This window comes from Manacus vitellinus, unplaced genomic scaffold (assembly GCF_001715985.3).
Source record: "Manacus vitellinus isolate BGI_N305 unplaced genomic scaffold, ASM171598v3 scaffold_24_pilon, whole genome shotgun sequence".
NCBI lineage: Eukaryota > Metazoa > Chordata > Aves > Passeriformes > Pipridae > Manacus > Manacus vitellinus.
The window spans coordinates 8,582,756-8,602,252 of record NW_021939798.1 but is presented as its reverse complement, the minus strand read 5'-3'; positions in this window follow the sequence as shown (position 1 = coordinate 8,602,252).

The window sequence follows — 19,497 nt, the reverse complement described above, 5'->3', positions numbered from 1 at the left end:
TATGATATATTTCTTTCTCAGCCTTTGAAATGATGGCTGCCTGTGCTTTGAAAACCAGTCATTTGCAGACAGCAGGTCTGTAATTCCCAAACTGGCACAACCAGAAGTTTGTGGATTTGAGTCTGGCAAATGCCAGTCCCAGTATCTGTTTCAGAGGCACAGGCTGGGATTCCCAGTGGAGGGGGCAGGGGAAGCACACTGCAAAAGGCAGCTGGAACCTTTTCTTCCTTTTTTATTTTTTTTTCCAAATGTGTAATTATAAAGATTAAGTCACTTGTTCATTAAAAAAAACCCCAAACAACACTAATGTAATACATAATTATAACCAAAGAGAAAATGTGTGGTCTTTGTAGGCTCCATCTAAACGTCCCCTTCCCTAGAGGAAACTCTTCGTGCTATATTTGCAAAAAATATGTGATTAGTGCCCAAATCATGAGTGAGAACTAAAAGCAACTGGAACACAGCCCTTTCTCAAGGACTGGATCAGGACTGGATCAAGCCCTAATTAAACACACCTAAGAAAGGCAAGATTGAGGTGCTTTTGCTCACAGTAATGAAGCATCAATGTCCCTCCATTGCTTTGCTGTTCCATGGTACTGACAGCGAGTGAGTCTGACTCCCAGTCCTAAAGAGGAGTTTATTTAATGCCTTACAGAGTTTTGTTTGTGTGTTATGGAGCCCTCCCGTCCCAGGGCGAGCTTTCCTCTGAGTAAACAGGTAGAGGTTGAGTGAGACAGCTCTTCCAAAGTGGGGCTGTCAGTGGGGGATGGCTCTGTCTCTGTGACTCCGCAAACAGCCGCCACGGCGCTTCTCACCAACACATTCCAGCAGTGCTGGAGACTTGTCACGCAGGGAGCAAACACCGAGGGGAGCGAAGGAAGCATTTACAATTTGCTGCCATGAAAGGAGACGAGATAAATCAATAGGAACTAAATTAGCACAGCCAGCGGCCCTCACACCTCCTTTGGAGACTCTATTAAAATCCGTGGCCTAGAATTTGCAGGAGGGATTATGTGCGTGAAGGGTGAGTCAAGATTTTAGAGTGAGCTAATGCAAGTGACACCCACTTCTCAAACTGCCTCTGAAAACACTTACTGCCAGCGTGTGCTGCCAAAGACAAGAGTTCTAGTGAGTATTTGCTGGCTGTCATTGGCCTCAGATAAATCCGTTGGGAGGGGAATAGTGGAGGAGTCAATCAGAAGATAACACTGAGTAAAGCTCAGTTGCATAACACAACAAGAAGTCAAATTTAACCAAAGCTGAACATATGTCTGAGTACCAGGGGCACAGTCAGAAGTGTGATGGCTCAGTCAGAATCTAAAGAGAGTCATATTTGAGAACGACACACAGGAACAAGATCTGACAAATACCTCGTGTGATTGAGTTGGTTGTGTTGTTGTGCTGCTCTTGGGTGACCTTTTTAATTCAACTGAAATGATATCTGTCCTGGGCGTTTGCAGAACGTTGTAGATTGGTGACAGCATCCCACTGATTTGCTGAGGTACAAGAAGACTTGCTAAAAGCCAAGTTGAGGTAAATATTTCCCTGCAGAAATCTGTCTGTTGGTACAGTGAGTGCAGCATTTGCAGGAAGCATCCGGGCGTGTGTGTTCAGCTGATCCACTGATCAGGGAATCTCAGGCACTGGGGTTGCTGTAGAAGCACAGAGCAGGCTCAGATCTCCAGGGTCATGTGTATTGTAGAGTTGATCCCTGTGTGTGTGACAAAAGCCCAGCAATTGCTACTCCCAACTTGGCTGCTGGATATCCAGGAACCCTAGACAAGCAGTTGCTTATCTCTGCTTCCCTTTGAAAATTCCGACTTTTCAGCGGATGTATGAAGTCCTCTACTTCTGCTGTGCACCATTTGTATGGGAAAAAAAAAAGAAGTATCCAGGAAAACCTGAACACATGGCAGCTCTGGGCAAAGAAAATACCACTGTCAGCACGCTCAGTCTTGGCACCTTCAGCAGAATTCCCTTTTTTCCTGGTACTGACAGCAGCATTCTGGTGAAGCCCTCGGGACTTGCAGGGGAGGAAGAGCTGGATCAGGGCTGGCTGCACAGCAGTGGATTTTTCAGCTCTGCTCTTTCCCAGAGCTTCCCAAGGAAGTCAGTACATGCAGGCACTGGCTCTGTGGAAAGGGTGGAGAGCTCAGTCACTATCCCAGCGCCTGCCAGGGGAACTGCAGGGACAAACTAGTCTGGTCCTGCACCAGCTTGGCAGCCGTTTGCAGAGGAACACAAGCTTCCTGCAGGAGCAGAAAGGCACCACTCAGCAGCTACAAGACAAAGTTGTCAAAGCAGCTACAGAGTGGGGGGTTCTGCCAGACTTGGTGGGATTCTTCAGCTGCATTTACCTTTCTAAGTGTGTTGAGTCCTTCACCTGGGAGATGCTATAAAAACACAAGGCATTAATAGCACAGAATATACAATAAAAAGCTAAACAATGCAAACCACATGCAATTTAAGTGGGAAGAGAATTGTGTGCATGCTCTCTGCAATCGCCTGGGCCCTAAGATGGAGTAAATTGCCGAGTAAAGGCTGTGGAATACGGATCATAAACTTGAATTTCTCTGCAAAACTGTCAGGGCAGTGATCTGACCAACATTATAAAATGTGAGAAGTGATTTTAGGAGCCTCTGTTTTGATGAGAGGGATTTTGGAATTGCCTTTCAAAGGTCGGCTGCACAGCGTTTTCAGAGGATCAGGCGCCAGGATTGCTCTTCTCTTTTGTAAACCCCCTGATGTTTCTTGTGTGCTGGCACTGCACCTCGCTGGGGGAGACTTTGTTTCACAATGGGATATTTGGGCACTGTGGTAATGGGAACTGGGAAAAACTCAGAAGGGCTTTCGTGCTGAATCACAGCTTATCTTCTCTGCACAGCACAAGGGAGGATTCCAGATCTTTTCTTCTGCTTCTTACCTTCAAGAGATTTATGGCAAACATCTTCTAAGAAGATCCCAGGGAAAGAAATGTCCATCCTCTCTGTATTTTCTGTCTTGCCTGCAACATCTGGGAGATAATTCACCTGTAGGTGGTTAGTCAGGCTGACTGTGCTGTGGCTGGCAATGCCACCCAGATCCCTGGGCACCACCCCAGTGTGCTCTGTGCTGCCCATACAGACCTGGATTTTGCAGAGCAAGAGCTAAAACCCAAAAGATAGGCTTGCAAAGTTTCTGTAGTGGATTGCTGGTGGAAAAACTTGTCATTGCCCAGTGCTTGTGCACAGGACAGCTCTTGCAACCAGAGTATTCTGGAGTGCAGAGCCTCTCTGATCCATTTTGGGGGACCTTGGGACTGCATGGGAGGTACAGATGAGAATTTTGCTCAGGCAAAGCCTTTGTGGTTGTACTTAAAAATGATCATTAGATATGTTTAATGGGGAACAGATTTTCCCTTCTCCCTGTGTGGTTTGGTGGGGTCGGGAGAGCCTGTGGTGCTGGCACTCTGCCTGGGGTGAGCGGAAAGGACCTCGCAGGGCTCCACTCAGGGCTTGGGGTCCTGCAGGTCTGGACCTTCTCCCCACTCCAGCCACCTGTCCCTCACATCTGATTCGGTGACAGGGCCTGCTCATGGACCAGACACTGCCCAAACAGAGGGGCTGATTTCCCATCCCAGCAGAAAAGTGCTTTCGGGAGGAGAGCTGGGGGGCACAGGGTGGCTGTTCCAGCCCCGTGGAGCACTGCAGAGGAGATCCTGGAGGGAATGGCCAGGGGAGGTGCTGCCGTGGGAAGGGCCCAGGTGCCTGGCCCTGAGCCCAGCCTTGGGGAGCACGGGGCAGTTACCTGTGGGATCAGGAGAGGAGGGTGGCAGGAGCTCCACGGGCTGTGCCACACGGGAAGCTGCCTGTGCTCAGCCTCCCCCAGCACCTCTGCAGTGCTGGGCTGGACAAGGATTTGAACGTGCCTTTAAAGACTTGCCTGCAGTGCCCTTGCTGAGGGAAAGGTGTTCTGAGGAACACCAGTCTCACGCCATGTTTCATCCAGGGCACAAACCACCAAAAGGGGAGGGGACTTCATTAGGGCTAGAAAACACTGATTTAGGAAATTTCAGATTCCCAGGGACAGCTGCAGAGCTTTCAAACGGCTCCAGGGTAGGCTTGCAGAAATTCAGGCAGACACGAGGGGAGAGGGGAGGGCAGGCAGGGCCCGGGAGCTCCTGTCCCCTGTCCCCTGTCCCCTGTCCCCTGTCCCCGGGGCTGCTGTGCCGGGGGAGGCACGGGAGCTGCGGGGCCCGGCCGTGCCTGTGCTCGGGCCATGGCTCAGCTCCAGCCCTCTGAGCTTCTCCTTGGCGCTCGGCGAGGTCACTCTGCGGCTCCCCTGCACCCCCACTCGTTATTAATGGCACACCTGGTGCCAAGAAGGATCCTTTCCATTCTTAATCTGTGATTAACAAGGTTGTTAAAGTCATTCTCAGCTCCGCTGAAACCGAGCAGAATTTTATGTGACATAGTGCAGTGGGTAAAGGCTCTGTTTGAAGTAGTCTTTAATCTTAGTTCTAGGATTAAATCATATGTAAACAGTCACATTTTATCAGCTTGGCTACAGAGTAATATATTTGTTAGTCTAATTTTAGCAACTTGCAGGTAATTCAATATTATTTGAAAGAGGTTATATAGGAGTGAGCAGGTCTAATTTTCCACCGGTAGAACAAGGAAAGGAATCCTCTGGTCCTGCAAAAGGCCTTGCCTGTTATGGATAGCTCATGGATTTTAGAAAAGCTATTCCAAATGTGTGAAAAAGCAGCGTGACTGCATGTGGGGCTTTGCAGGACCAAGGCCTGCCATTGTGTTTTTTTGGCAGTGCTGTTTGACATTGCAGTACATTTTTGTAAGTGCTTGTGTTGCATCTATTTTTACTGCGTTGTGTAATTAGACTTTTAGGACAGAGCTGTAACTACTGAACATTGGGAATCCCAGTGGAAGAGATAAGCTGTATTTTCCTTAGAACTAGAGGAGGATGTAACCGTGGTACCTCTGTGGCAACTTCATGGACATTCAAAGGTGGGGAGTGATCCTTGTGAACATAATTATTAGATTAGCCTTTACTGTAGCACTTGATTTTTCCTACTGGAAAAATGTTTTTACACTGGAAATCTGAAAGATGTCCCCACGTGCAGTCTGATGTGCAGGATGTGGAACTGTTTGCACGAAGGCATTTCAGTATGATTTCTGAGTGAGCTTGGATATGGTTTTATTGCTGCCTGGTGCTAACAGCTGAAGTAGGTTACAGGAGAAAAGGGGCTGAAAGTTGATTGGCAGTGAGTGATTGTACCTGAAATTGAGCTCTGGCCAGGAATATTTGACAAGTCGAGACTCTCCTCTCCTTACAGCACCCGGCATTTCCAGGTGATTTTGATGGGACTAGGGGGCTCTCAAAGGCTCTATTTCCTATTCTTTTCCTATTAGACTTTGTAGGGTCTAACTGCAAATGGCCTGTGCCTGCCTTAGCTCCCATTTAAAAGGCCTTACTGTGTCAGAGGGGAATTTCACCCATAAGTGCCGAGCTTTTGTTTTCCTATTGGGAAATTCAGGCTGAGTAAATGCCAAAAAAAAGCTTAAAATTTCCCCCTGCTTTTCTGCCCAGCCTCTTTCATGTTTGAGTATTGGTGTCCAGATCAGTATGAACTCACACTGGTAGCTGAGATTCCCCCTTAAAGGATCAAAGCTGTGTGGTGTAAAGCAGGAATGCCTTTATTTGGGTAAAATTGATCTAAAAATTACAGCAGTTGTGGAGTTCCTGGCCATACACATCCCAGTCCTTCACAGAGGCAATGCTGCAGGAAACATTCCTGCTTTTTTTGCAGCTGATTGAAGATATCTCATTATCTGCCTGACTGGCATATCTGCACTTGGTGAGGATTTGAGTTTAAAACAATTTAAGGAATACTCTGAACTCGTAACCTGCCAGGACTCTCGCTGGGTTTGTGTGCTTGGGAAATCTGGATACCAGGGCAGGAAAGGCAAATATGAGAAGAATAATGCGACTCAATCGACTGTGAAATCCTTGTAGGAACAGGTGTAATTGGGATCATAAACATTTGTGAGATGTTTTACTGCCAGCTTTAATCCCTGCAGAGGGGAGTATTTAGGAGTAGGAGAGCGAATGTGGAAGTGACTTCAAAGGCTGAGTTCAAAGGTGAGGAACACGAACCTCGGGTCTGGCCAATGAGCAGCTGAGCACTGAGGGGGCTGTGGCTCTCCTTGGTCCATCATTCTGCTCCAGGTTGGTGCACCTGTGATTCCAGGAGTCCCCAGTGGGGATCCTTAGGGTGGTGGTCGCCCCAGCCACTGTACTTCCCAGCATGACCTTGTGTTTTCCCATTAGTCCCCTTTCTTTAACAGGGTAACACAAACTGTGTAACAAATCAAACAAAACCCAGGAGGGGAGAAACTGAAGAGCAGAATTTTGCAGCTGTGGCTGCACTGTCTGTGCTAGGGAAAGGGGTGCTGGGCTGGGGTGGCTCTTTGTGGAGGGGGCACTGAGAAAACAGAAGAAAAAGGTCATATTTCCTCCTGCCTCGTGGAGGGCACAGAGCTTTCCCTCAGTGAGTGCACAGGAAATGTAAAAGCAGGCAAGGGGCTGAGAACTGCGTAAGGAGGTTTGGTAGGGCCTGAAAGTCCTTCCTGTGCTCAGGGCCAACGTCAGGAGCAAAATGCCATTTGTGTTCCACGGGAGCTCAGGTTTGCACAGCTCCTTGCAAAGGCCTCTGTGCCGGGAGAATTCTTCCCAGTGCCATTAAGGAAACACAACTCATTGGTGATTTCAAAGAGAGAAAACAAGAAGCTGTAAAGACAAGCATGTAGGAAGTGCTATCGAGTGATAAGGAAGCCACGAGGGTAAATCAAAGCCTGAGGAGGAAGGATATGAAGGGGCACACAAGTATAAATCTTTCTGAACCGATGGAGGAGCTGGTGGGGCCTTTAGAGGGATGTGAATGGAGAGTCAGTGGCTGGGGTTGCTGAGGAGCTGAATGAATTCCTTGACTTGATAAGCAAGGGAGAGCAGCTAAAGGTCACATAGTCTATGGAGAACAGGGGAACACAGTGGTTTTCTATGTGGGGAGACAGAGAAGGCATATTATTTAAAAGTTTCATGTGTGTAACCCAAGCAGACAGTTGGGAAATTAAAACTATTAAAATTGACAAGTCACCAATTTTAGATTAACTGCAACCTACAATTCCTGGACTTGGTTTCTGGCCTTGGTGTTTGAGAGGTCCCTGGGAGAGCAGTGGTGTCTGAGGAAGGAGACACAGAAAGCATTGTCTCCTTATTTAAGAAAAAAAAAAAGAAATCAAGCAAGTTGTAGAGAAAATAAAGTAGATATTACTAAAGGGCAAGCAGCAAGCAATGCTGGAGAGCCATTTGGTAGCCAGTGGAGTGGCCCTCAATACCCAGTGGTCACATTTCTGATACCTGTACTTTAAAAAGGCCAAATGTGCATTAAAGTAGCACCAGGTACCACAAAGGTCTGGTTTTGGAGACAAAGGTCTGGTTTTGGAGAGAGCTGTGAGGTGTTGTTGCACAGGTTCCCTCAGAGCAGCCTGCACACCAACATCTTCCCAATTCCCCAGTTCCAGAGAAAACAGCAAACACATTCCAGTCCTAATGTCATGAATTTTTAGACTTTAAGAGTTAAAGATTTTAGAGTTCAAGTGCCAATAATCTACTGTGTTTTACATCCACTCTGTGCTACTTGTCACCAGCAGAGCAGTGGCAGACAACAAGCTTGGTCAAACTGGTGCTTCCAGCTGCCCTGATCCCTTGGGATAACGCTCCCACCACACTGAGACATGGGATGTGGCAGGATGGAGCTCTGTGCTCAGATGTCTTCATCATGGTCAGAACTATTGCACCGTGGACTTGATTGGATGGTGGGTCTGAGCCTGACAGACCCTCTTTCTCCCACATGCAGTGGGATCCCATCCTGTAGATGCTGTGCTGACAGCACAGGACCCTTGTCGGGTTATTTTAGCTAAACCACTGTTTCCCAACCTTATTTTTAATTTTGGGAGCTCTAAACATTTGGCACTACAGGTTTGAACCTTCTTACAGCAAACCCAAGCCCATTGACTCTCTCTTTGCTCGTGTAAATCCTCAGAAGCTTTTCCCAGACCTATAGGAAGAGTCTGTGTGCCCAAAGGGACCACTGGTTAATGAAGCGATTGCTGCTCAGAGCCTTTGATTTTCATAAGCTGTGTGAAGATGGAGAGAAGCAAAGGGAGAAGGATCCAGTACCACAAGCTCTTCTCACCTTCAAGAAACCAGGAATACTCTCTCTTTAGAGGAGAATTTCAATAGAGTTCCTAAGACTCATGTCCCACTAAAGAGCAGAGGCACAAGGCTCCTCTTGTGAGGTGTCAAGTTACCCAGGAGACAGACTGAGCAACTGAGAAATGTTGCAAGTTTTTGGAAAAGAGATTTATATATAAATGTGTTACGGGAAAAAACAGCTCTGGTAATACACATGGTAATTCTTCTGTCTGACTTTGTTTGCTATCTTTCTTTCTTTATTGTTTTCAAAGATTTAAAGGAATTTAATTAAAAAGGCAGTTTAACTACCCTCTTCTTTCCAGATAACAAACACTAAAATAAAATGAAGTGAAATACTGGAGAGCCTGCTTTATACCCCTTTTAAAACTGAACACAAAAGCCAAATGAGATCATCGGGTTTATCGGGCAAGCTGTTTCCAAGAAAGATGGGGAAGCTCTTCTGCCACTGCACAAGGAACAGCTGAACTTTCACCTCAGAAGTCATGGTCAGTTCTCATCATCTGTCCTTGGGGAGGATAAATCCAAAGTGGAGCTCAGAAGGGGATGGGGACAATGGGTGATGCTCACAAGGAGTGACCAGAGGAGTGTGGGTCGTTCGGCGCAGGAGAGCCGGAGCGAGGGCGCTGCTTTCTGTGGGTGCCGCAGAAGGAAGGATGTTGTAGAAATAAAAGGAAATCTTCGGTTGACAAAATGATTATGAACTGCCATGCCCCACACAAGATTGGAATGAGGAGGTGCTCCCGGGTCTCCCGGGGCGGGAGCAGGGAGCACAGCCCGGTGTCAGATGTCTGTCTGAGCCTCTGACCAGCGAGAAGGTCTCCATCTAAATCAACAAGAGCTCTCCAGACTTCGAACCATGGCGGGAGGGTATTTTTAGAAGCCAATCAATCAGTGGTGACTGTTCAAGTTCAGACAAGTCAAACACAGCCTGCAAAGTTACACAGAAGCACTGTGTGTCCTGGAAGGGTTGGTGAGCCTGCTTATCCAACAAGCTGTGCCAAATCCATGAGCTACCAGAGCTGAGTTCTTTTTAGAGAGACAGCTATAAGAAGTGTAAACAGATTGTGGATTGTAAAACACACGCTTTTTTAATTGAAGCAATAAATTGCAGTTTGGGCTTCCAGGGAGACCTTCTTTCGAGGTGCTAAAATTGTTTTCCAAACCTGAACAAAGCTCTCAGTTGAGGGTTTTTCATCTTGGCCTTTTTTGCAGGTGAGGAAATTGAGACACAGAAGCATTTAGGGGCTATCAGGGTCCCACAGTATCTCTGAAGAATCCAGCTTGTCTCCAGGCATGTACTGCACTGCAACAGGGCTGGAAGAAGAAAACAACCACCTGTGCCCTGGCATTGCCCTTCACACTGCTCAGCTGAAACAGCAGTGATGGGGTTGGGTCAGCCTTGGTCCAACTGCCAGAGCCAAGAGGGTGACATTTTGGGGGTTCTGCTACAAGGCAGCAGCATCTGAGGCCCTTGTAGATCCTTCTTCAAAGAACAGGAGCTGGAGTTCACTAACACTGAGCACAAGGAAGAGCTGATCCTTGCAGGATGCTCAGGATGCTATTCTAGTGTGTGTGGATGAAATAATATGATAATAATGAATCATCTCCATGAAAAATGCCAGCAAAGCCTGGACTCAGGCTGAACCTCTAAAACCAGACACCAACAAGTCAGTACCCAGATTAGAAAATGCTGATGTTCTGATTTTCAAAATCTCAGTTTATTTAGCTTGAAGATGGGCCTGGCGTTTTCTGTTGTCACTGACCATGGAGAAAGGAACCTGTGGCTCTTCTGTGCTGCTTCTTGTCCTTCCCTCCATCACTGCAGAGCTCCTCACTGGAGGCTTTACACAGCTGCACAAAATGTAGTGCACGATCTCATTCTCAGATTGGGCTGAACTCATATGTTCAGTGCCAGCTGGAGTTTTGCTGATGCGTCAGAAATATATTTTTAGGAAGGTTTCTCTATAATTATTACATTATAGCTACTGCTGGGTAGCTCAGAGTATAGTAAACAATTGCCACACTTGTTAGAGGTCATGAATACAGACAAACATTCCTCCCTGTGAGGTCTGCTGTTAAATAATAACTGCTCGTTTCATGGTGTAGGGGGAGTGAATGCCCTCGAAGGGACGTGCTGACATTGCCCAAGCCAGTGATCCAGTTCCTGTCATTTACACCCCTCTCTCCAAGCTGCTCCACCAGGGAACAATGGATGTGCCGAGGGACAGCTCTCGCCCTGCTGCACCTCCTCTTGTGCCTGGATCCTCCTGCTGTTTCCTCCCTTGCCCATTTTGCAGTGGCACTCAGGCATCCTCCTCACCTGGACTTGGGGGTGAGGGGCAAGGTGAGTGAGGAAAGCTGTGAATGTGACAGCTGTGCAGGGCCCAGCTCCAGCAGGATTGGCAGGAGACGTTCAGGCACACTGAGGTTGTTAAGGAACATTTTCATGACCAGCAGGTCTAATGAGCAGCGTTCACCCCTGTGGCGTCTCCTCTGTCTGGTGTGCAGGGAGCCTTTTCCTCAGGGAATACTAATGGTGTCTGTACCCTCATCTGTCCCCTCCAGAGCACCTCTGGGAGCCTCAGAGCTCTGAGAGATCCTCTCCTCTGCCATGTTGAAATTGTCTGACACGTTCAAGAACTACTCACACACACACAAACACACAGAGAGTGATCATACGTAAAACTTTGTTTCCTTAGGAATTCCAGGCTTTAGAACAGTCACCTCTCCGTTTGCCCAAACAGAACGTGCAGTTGTGGTTTTCATGGTGCACAAGAAGTGTGAGGATGCAGCTGTGCCTCAGATCAGTTAATAAAACGGGCAGATTAAAGATCCCAGGGCCTCAGGAGTCCTGTATCAAGGCCAAACAGAAACCAGGAAATCTGACTGAGCTGCAAAAGCTGGGCTAGAGCAGCGAGCACCAGCCTGGGGAGGTGACAGACGTGTCATCTCTGACGTCGCTTAGTCCCTCCCTGTGGTGTTGGTGGGATCTGACCTTTATTATATGGTCAAAAGAAAATGATGGAAAAACATGACAAGTGTAAGAACTCAGTCAGAAAGGGGCTCAGCAGGGATGTGTAGGGGCTGTTTGCAGCATTTCAAAGTCTTTCTAGAGCCACTTGCTGGAGGGAAAGAGGAGACGACATCTTCCATGTTGCTGCGGGCAGCAACTCTTGGTCGACGCCACTAAAAGCACAGCCAGGCTGCGTGTGGTGGGCAAAGACAATCAGAACTGTGCTTTAACTGTTGTCTGACTGACATGGGCAGTGATCCCTAGGGATGGCATCCCTAGTCTTGCTCCCCAGCAGAGCTGGCAGTGAGGCAGAGCCGCTGCAGAGCCCAGGGGCTGTGTGGTGCCAGCTGGGCTGCTGTGGCACACCAGGGGTTGGGCTGAGACTAACCTGAGGCTAAACCCTGAGGAGAGGTGCTGGTGTGAAACAGGCCTTGAGGTTTGCAAAGGACTGCAGAGGTGGAGGAGGAGCAGCCGTGAACGAGCAGTGGAAGAGCTGAAACGCGTCGAATGAGCCACAGCAGCATAGGAAGGTGTGCTGTGAGGTGAATTAGGATTGGAAGATGACCAGTTAATGTCAGCATCTGTGACAATCCAGTCAGTGATGGCAGCCTGGGAGGCTGACTCAGGTCCCAGCTGCTGCCACTGGAGTGGTGACATCTCCATTGCCAGTGTTTGCTCCCCGTGTGTCACTCTCTGCGCCTGCTGCCATCCAGGGGGTTGGGGACAGATGGCACATGATCTGCAAACCTGGAGAGGGAAAATGCAGTGGGATACAGAGTTCTCTTTAATGATGGTTTATATAGATGGGAGAGGGATATGAAGCTGAAGATGAACACTTGTTGCCTCTGGGGAGATTTCACTGAAGCAAAACTCTGACAGGAGCTTCGGTTTTGGGAGCTCAGTACTTCTGAATTGTCACCTTGCACCAGAGTGACATATCTGCTCCCACTTCTGCCCTCAGCAGCCACCCTGGCACTGGGGAAGGAGCCAACCTTGGACACAGATCTGACACTTCCCAGATCTGATGTGTGGTGACCACTGGGCCCTCCACCCCTTCAAACACTCTCCATATTCACGGAGAAGAGGATGATTGAAGGAGGGAATGGCAGTCTCCATACTCAGCCCCCTGGCTTTTTTTGGTTTGCATTGCAAACTCCATGTTGTTTTAATGTAGTTCCTTATATTTAATGCGTTTTTATTGCTTTCTCTAATAACACTGACTGAGCACTAAGAGCCAAATTAAACAAGCCGTGCCAATAAGCCAAACATTTCACTCCAACCAGCAAAGAGGATGCCTCTTACCCCTACTCAAGCTTAGACATGTGGATGAAGGACCTCACTGCTCATTGGGGAGAACAAAGCAGAAGCTGCTGTGGTGCAGGGCAGAGCTGGGCAGTGTCCCTGGAGCAGGTCTGAGGCTGCCCTGGGCTCCCTTCCCACATGTGCTGCTGTTATCACCCTGGGTCTCGGGGTGGAAGTCGGACAAGGTAAAGGCTGGTTGTTCTCAAGGTCGTAACGTGGCATCTTGGTCTCATGGGCTTTATCAAGCTGGGTCTTGTTTTCCTGTGGCTGTAAGCACCTCCAAACCCCTCTGACTTCAGTGGGAGCTGAAATTCATGTTCTGCATTGCTGAAAGCCTTTCCATGCAATTAAAAGACAACCCCAAACCTCCTCCCCTGGTGCTGATCAGTGGTGTGGTGTTGACGTAAGTGGAGTTTCACTTACACCAGCTGGGTAGCTGGCATTTTCATCAGACTTTTTTTCTAATTCCCTCTGTCTTTTGCACAATATTCCTGAAGGTTTTTTTTCTCTGTTTGCTCTTCCCCAACACGCCCCAGCCTTCATCTCTGTCCTCTTAGCGCTGCTTCCTGTTGTTTTCTGTGATCTCCCTTGTTCCATCTTTCTTCTCTTCTCTAGTTTCCTCCCTTTCATTTTAGCCCTTTTTTGTTCACACTAGCTCAGCCCATCCTCCCCAGGGGAAAGCATATCTCTTTCATTCCCCCGTCTCTGTTTCCCTCCCAGCCCCACAGCTGTTCCCTCTCTTTCCCATTCCTTCAGGCCCCTCTCCTGCTCACAGCACCATCCACTGCCTTCTCTTTTTCCTTTCCCTGTCCAGCCCCTTTCCTCCATCACTGGAGGTCAACAAGAGAAAAACAGAAAATGAACCAGGAGGGGGATGTTATAGCCAAGAATGATTTTGCCTGCGAGATGCCAAGTATTGTCTCACCAGGGTTAGTCCAGGCTGCTTTCATCTGGCTGGGCAAGCTGAACCCACCAGGCTCGAGCACTGACACAGCTTATGGTGTTTCAGGCCACACAATCTGTCATTACACCTGAGAAATTCCAGCTTGGAAGCCCAAAGCTCTGCAGTGGGGATGAGGTGGAATGTACACTTCATTTCCAACTTCCTTCCCTCCCTCCCTCCCACCATGTGCTGCACTTTCCCAGCTAAGCACCAGCATCTGTAGCCGCCGCTGTCTGTGCTCTGGCCCATGTAATTGTGTGTTCTCTAGTTCTGCTCAGTCACAAGTAATCACAGAGCTGCAATCTCAGCTGGGACAGAAAATGATCTAACAAGTTGGCTCGTGTGTGATTACAGAAGATACATTCTGCCACGAATTCGTTCTGCCACCGTTTTGTGCTCCTGAGTGGAAGGCCCTGGGGGAACGGCCGAACACAAGAGGGGGAGGCTGGTGTGTGGCACAGGTCTGTCTGTCGGCCTGGGGGAATTAAACACAGCTTCCAGTGCAGAGAGCTTCTCACTCTAGAGGGAGTTGGGCTGCACTGTGTTATCTGCCTCAGAAACCATCTGACCTGCCTCAGGCATCTCTTTATGGATGTAGGGAATTATCGAATCTGGAGAGGGAACCTGATCTGTCAGCAGGTGAGTGAAAACCAAATGCACCCACGGTCACCCGCGTGCAGCCAGAAGGACTGAGACCCCAGAGCTGCCTTTTCACTCCCTCCTCGGCTTTGACTGCATCTCCTGCCCCTTCCCCCTCTCCCTGTAATCCCTGACTCAGGCTTTGCCTTCTGCAGCAACAAAGAAAATGTCATCAAAACCCTCCTTACACTGCTGCAGCGGGAGGCTGCGATAGCCACAGTCACGGCTGGGGAATGAGCGGAGCAGTGCCGACTGTCTGTGCCATTATTGTTCTCTGCTGCAAGCTGGAAGCAACTGAGAGAACTCACAGTCCTTCTGGAATGATCCCCCCAGGACCTGGGCAAACCTTCAGTGTTGTGGGGTGTGCACACTAGTCGGGCCTGGCAGTTTGATGCGTGAGGATGCTGGCAGAGTCACCTGGATCCAGGGGCAATATCCAGCCCTTCCACAGTGATTACTCACAGTGATCGACATCCCCACTGTGTTTGAAAAAACAAGTAAAGAAACGAAGGGAGGGAATATGTGACCTTGCAGGGCCAATGCAGGGTGTGCTGAAAGGGAAAACAATGTGGTGATTGCCCCCTGGTCAGACCCTCCTGGGGACAGTTAAACAACTCCTTAGAGGGCTCCCCTTGTCAGGGTTTGGGACAGTCAGAGGGTGTTTCCTCTGGGAGCAGAGATCTGCTCTCACAGGTTCACTCTCTCCAACCCTGATTCAGAGCACTCTGGTACCTCAGCGTGTCACAGAGGCCACAGGTGATGACTTTGAGATGCCCTCCAGCGTTTTCAGGGGTGGGTACACACAGAAGTGAAATGAAAAAAACCTCAAAGATCACTAGGAGCTGGTGTTACCCCTTCCTAATGGAGGTGATGGAATTAAAAAGTTAAGTTATGCCATGCAAACCGTCCATCTCTGAACATACCATAACATCCCTCTGCCAAGCTTTGTGGCCCATGAAAATGCCCACTCTGCTCACAGTATTTGTTTCAGCTTTTGATAAATCATCTGTTACAGCCTGTTGAACATTTTAAAGCATTTCTTGCTAATGGCTTTTTACAATGTGGTTTAAGGAATGTTGTTATTAATAAATGTAACTGCACTGAATAGTAATTTGATAAAGATGAAAGAGGCATTTATAGATTCCACTTCCCTTTCAGCTGTTGCTAGGAATTTTCATTCCTTCAGAATATATTGAGTTTAATCTTGATTTCTTTTTGTTAAAACCAGGCTATTATATTCTGAGTCTATAAAGAGAATATGAGGGGGGTTGGACCAGTTGTGAAGTCCCCTGTGGTGGTGAAAACCCAGTTCTTCTCAGCACATCAGAGAGGTTTCCTTGCTGTGAGAGGAAGCCAGACTGGCCCAGGTGTCCCATAGAGCACTAGTGGAAAAGTGTAAAGGCAGTTTGGCACAGCTGGGGGAAGGGTTTTTTGAAAGATGATTAATCAATCTTAATATTGATGGAAACATGAAAAGGAAATAATTTGTCCATGCTTGATAGCCAATTTTTACCAATGGGTTGCTCTCCACCACACTTTCATTGCAGTGACTGAAGTGCTTCGTTGTGTATAAATTAATTAGGGACTTGCATCCCAGCACTGAACAGTGAGTGATTGGCTCCAGTGAAACAGGAAATGTGGAATGTCTAAGGGCTGGTATCTGCCACAAAAATGGCTCTGTAAACACTTGTGGCACACAATAATAGGAAGCACTGTGAGTTATGTTGGGAGTGCATCATAAAATTATCATAGGGCTAAACAAGGGCAATTGTGAGGAGGAATGTTAGCAGAAAAAATGGGAACCGTTTTCTGAGAAGAGAACTTTGCTTTATTAGCAGAGACTGATGTCTTGAGCACAGGAGACAGGTATTAATCATGGGAAAGGATTTGTTTGCAAAATTAGCAGAAAGCTGCTTCTCTTGACAAATGAGAAAAAAATTTATTTCCTTTTTCTGGACTGAACATCCAGTTAAAGATCTGTCACATCCACATGCAGAACCAGAAGAAGCAAAGGCAGCATGAAGCTGGAGAGGGCTGAGAGGAGGATTCTGCTCCTGCCTCTCTCAGTTCCTGCGATGTGACATTGTACAGCTCCTTCTGTGTTCTGTGGCTCTTCCACAGCTCCCACCCTCTGTGTGTTTTCTTTGTTAGCTCTTTTCAAGAGCAGAGGATTTCTCATCCCCTGTGTTAGTGCTGCGTGTAACTGCTCCAGATGCTATGGTGATATCATCAGACTAATAACTCGTCTGCCACCCAGCTCATTCCCTCCGCTCATTCTTCTGCCAGGCTGCACAGCCTTGTGAATAGGCAGCTAAGAGATCACTCTATAAAGCACTAATATGGATCTGCCTCTTATAAATCAGGGGCAAGTTCAATGAAATTCAGCAGGAATAAAATGGATACTTGTTATAGAGGAACCAGGACGTTCTGTACAAAATACACAAACAGTGCTCACAATAAAGTTTATAATTCGAGACAAGGAAATGGTGTGAGATCTCGGCTACGTCTTGCACTAGAATCCTCTCTGGGGATGACTGCTTCACATTATAATAGTTCTATTTTTCTGGACCACTTTCCTTGCAGAGCAGGCTATAAATAATCATTATTGGTATTGCAAGGAGGCAGTGGGTTCCTGAACAACCATGACTGAATTCTTAATTTGTCAGTTACTGATACAATGCATCTGTTTTTCTAATTATTTTAATGACGTTTTATATGCAAAGGAAAGAATACAAAATTACTTAGGGCTTTGGGTTGGGGTTTTTTTTTCTAAATTCCCAGAGTAATTGGAGGACAGCTGGACAGCCTACCTGTGGCTGCCTGTGTGCTTGTAAATCCTGGGTCTGGGTGGTGACATTGAGGGGTGTTCCATGGGTAGGGTTGAGCACTGTCAGCCCTTCGCCCCCAGCTACTCTGCAGACAATACCAATATGTTACCAGCATCCCACGGGGCACATCTTATTACTGGAGGAGGATTCTCAGCAATGAAAATGCAGTTTTATCCTTCTCAAAGTGCCCCTTGCCAAAGTCAGCCAGGCATCCAGAAGCACTTACTCTGAGTGAGGCGCTGTTAATATTCCCTAACTCGCTCCGTGTGAGGCAGACACAGGCTTTCCTGGGACTTCAGCTTCCATCATGTCCAGGAGTTGCTGCCTCCGTTTCCTTGGGCCCAGCCATGCCTTCATGGACATCCAGGGCCTGACAGCTCTAATTTCACTGAATTCAGTGGACCTACAAGCTCAGGGATTGCTGCAGGAGGGGGGTGAGTCAGGCCTGTGGCAGAGTCCCCCCGGTTTCAGTGGGCAGGGCTGTGGTCCCTGTCCTGTAGGTCTGGAGAGCAGGGTGCTCTCATGACACTGTTCTCAGGGGCCCAGCTCAGTCAGTCCTAAAGGAGGGAGCACAACTCCCTGACCTGGGATGCTGGATGCTGATGGGTAGCCCAAAACATAGTTGTGGCCAAACTGAGCTTATTTCCTCTTGCAGATCCAGCCCAAAGAGCTCCTGATGCAGTCCTGCTCCTCTTCTGCCTCTCCCCAAAGGAATGCAGGTCTTGACCACACACACTGCCTGTACAGGACCTCTGCCTTGAACTTCGTGCCTCAGGCTTCAGCTTTGTGAGCCCTTAGACAGCCCTTGTGCAGCTGCCTCGGGCCACACACAGTCACAGGTCTCTGCTGGAGCTGAGGGGACAGAGCTGGCACGGGCTGTGTGAACTCCTCTGCTCTGCAGAGTCAAACAGGTGAGCACAACCCCCTGAGCACTGTGGCTCAGCACTGGCCTTGAGCAGGGTGTGTGTGTGCAGCTGGCCTGGTCACAGGAGGCAGAGGTGACCTGCAGCCCCTCCTCAGCTCCTGCACACAGCAGCAACAGCCTTGTCCTGCAGTGCTGGCAGGGCTGTGCTCACTGTGGGACAGGCTGTGTTTCTGGTTTGGTGTCCCCCATAGGTGATGTGCTAAAGTCTGGGATTGCCAGAGTCAGACCCACCACAAACTGAGAACAACACTGTGGAACATCAGTGTCTCCCTGCCCTGAGCGATCCTAGCTGGAAAGGCTTTCCAGGACAAATGGAAATGTGGCCCCTGGACTTGTTATTACTATTACTAAAAAGCCTCAGGCATCCAGGCTCTGGCCTGTTTGGCCAGTTTTTCTGTGCTTCTGAGGATGCTCTGCTCCTTTTCACTCGAAAGCAAAAGCAACTTTGTGCCCAACAGGCAATAGAGTTTTCTCCTGTTCTTTGTTGGGCTCCTCCACTGCCTTCCCCTGCAAAGGGGGAGCAAAGGGTTGGTGCAGCCTGTGGGTTTAACTGGACACCACCCCTTTAATGTGGAGTTGTGTTTTTCTCTCAAGGCCAAAAATAAATGCTACTGAAGGACTAAACAGACGTGAAAAGAAGGCTTGGACACTTGGAAGACAAGACTGCTTTGTGTTTCCCAAAGCAAAGAGCCTGTTCACAAGGAGGTTACTTTTTTAGACAAACACGAGTCCTGTGACCCTGCCAAGGTCAGTAGGTGCCCAGCAGAGCAATGGGCAGTCAAATCAGACATGCTCTGGGAGAGGGGCATATTTTTCTTCAACTGCAGAGTATTTTCAAGTATATTCATGGAAAGGAGAAAAATTTGCTTTTCTCTGTCATTTCATCTCTTTCTACGGGGCTTGAACATGCACCAGTTTGCCAGTGGAAGAGCTCCCATCTGTGCAGGATGGTAGCACGGCCTCAGTGCTGTGGTGGTGTCACTCATGCTGTGCTGCTGCTGTCCTGCAGCTCAGAAAGCAGGTGAAACAAGGATGTGTCCATGGGCAGGATCCCAGAGCGAGTGTCAGGGGAGCAGGGAAAGTCAGTGGGTGGGTGACTGACTGCTGAGCTTCAAATCCCACTCTGAGTACAGGTAACCTACCTGAGAGTGATGTTTAAAGGTGCTCAGGTGACAAGTACGTTTTTGTGAAGTGTTCTGAGGGCTTGGCTCCTCTTTTCTAACACTGGCCTGTATGGCCAGTCTCAGCTAAGCCCGTCCTAAGCGTGTCTGGGACAGGTCAGTCCACAGCCTGGATTGTGCTTTGCTTTCTTCAAGAAACTAGACAAAATTCAAAGCAAATAGCTTGGCACAGGCACCTGGCATTCAGGTGAGCAAGGTTTGACTGCTGCAGTGATCTCAGTGGGGTTAGGAAGCTTTGTACTTCACCTCCGTGCACTTAACTCATACAGTGGAGTATCTTCTGAAGTGTTATCTTTAGGCTCTTTATGTCTCAGTTGTCCTTAAATGAAAATCTAGTTAATCCTGAGAAGGGTTACAGTGCCTCACACACACAAGAAAGGCAAGTGAAGTTC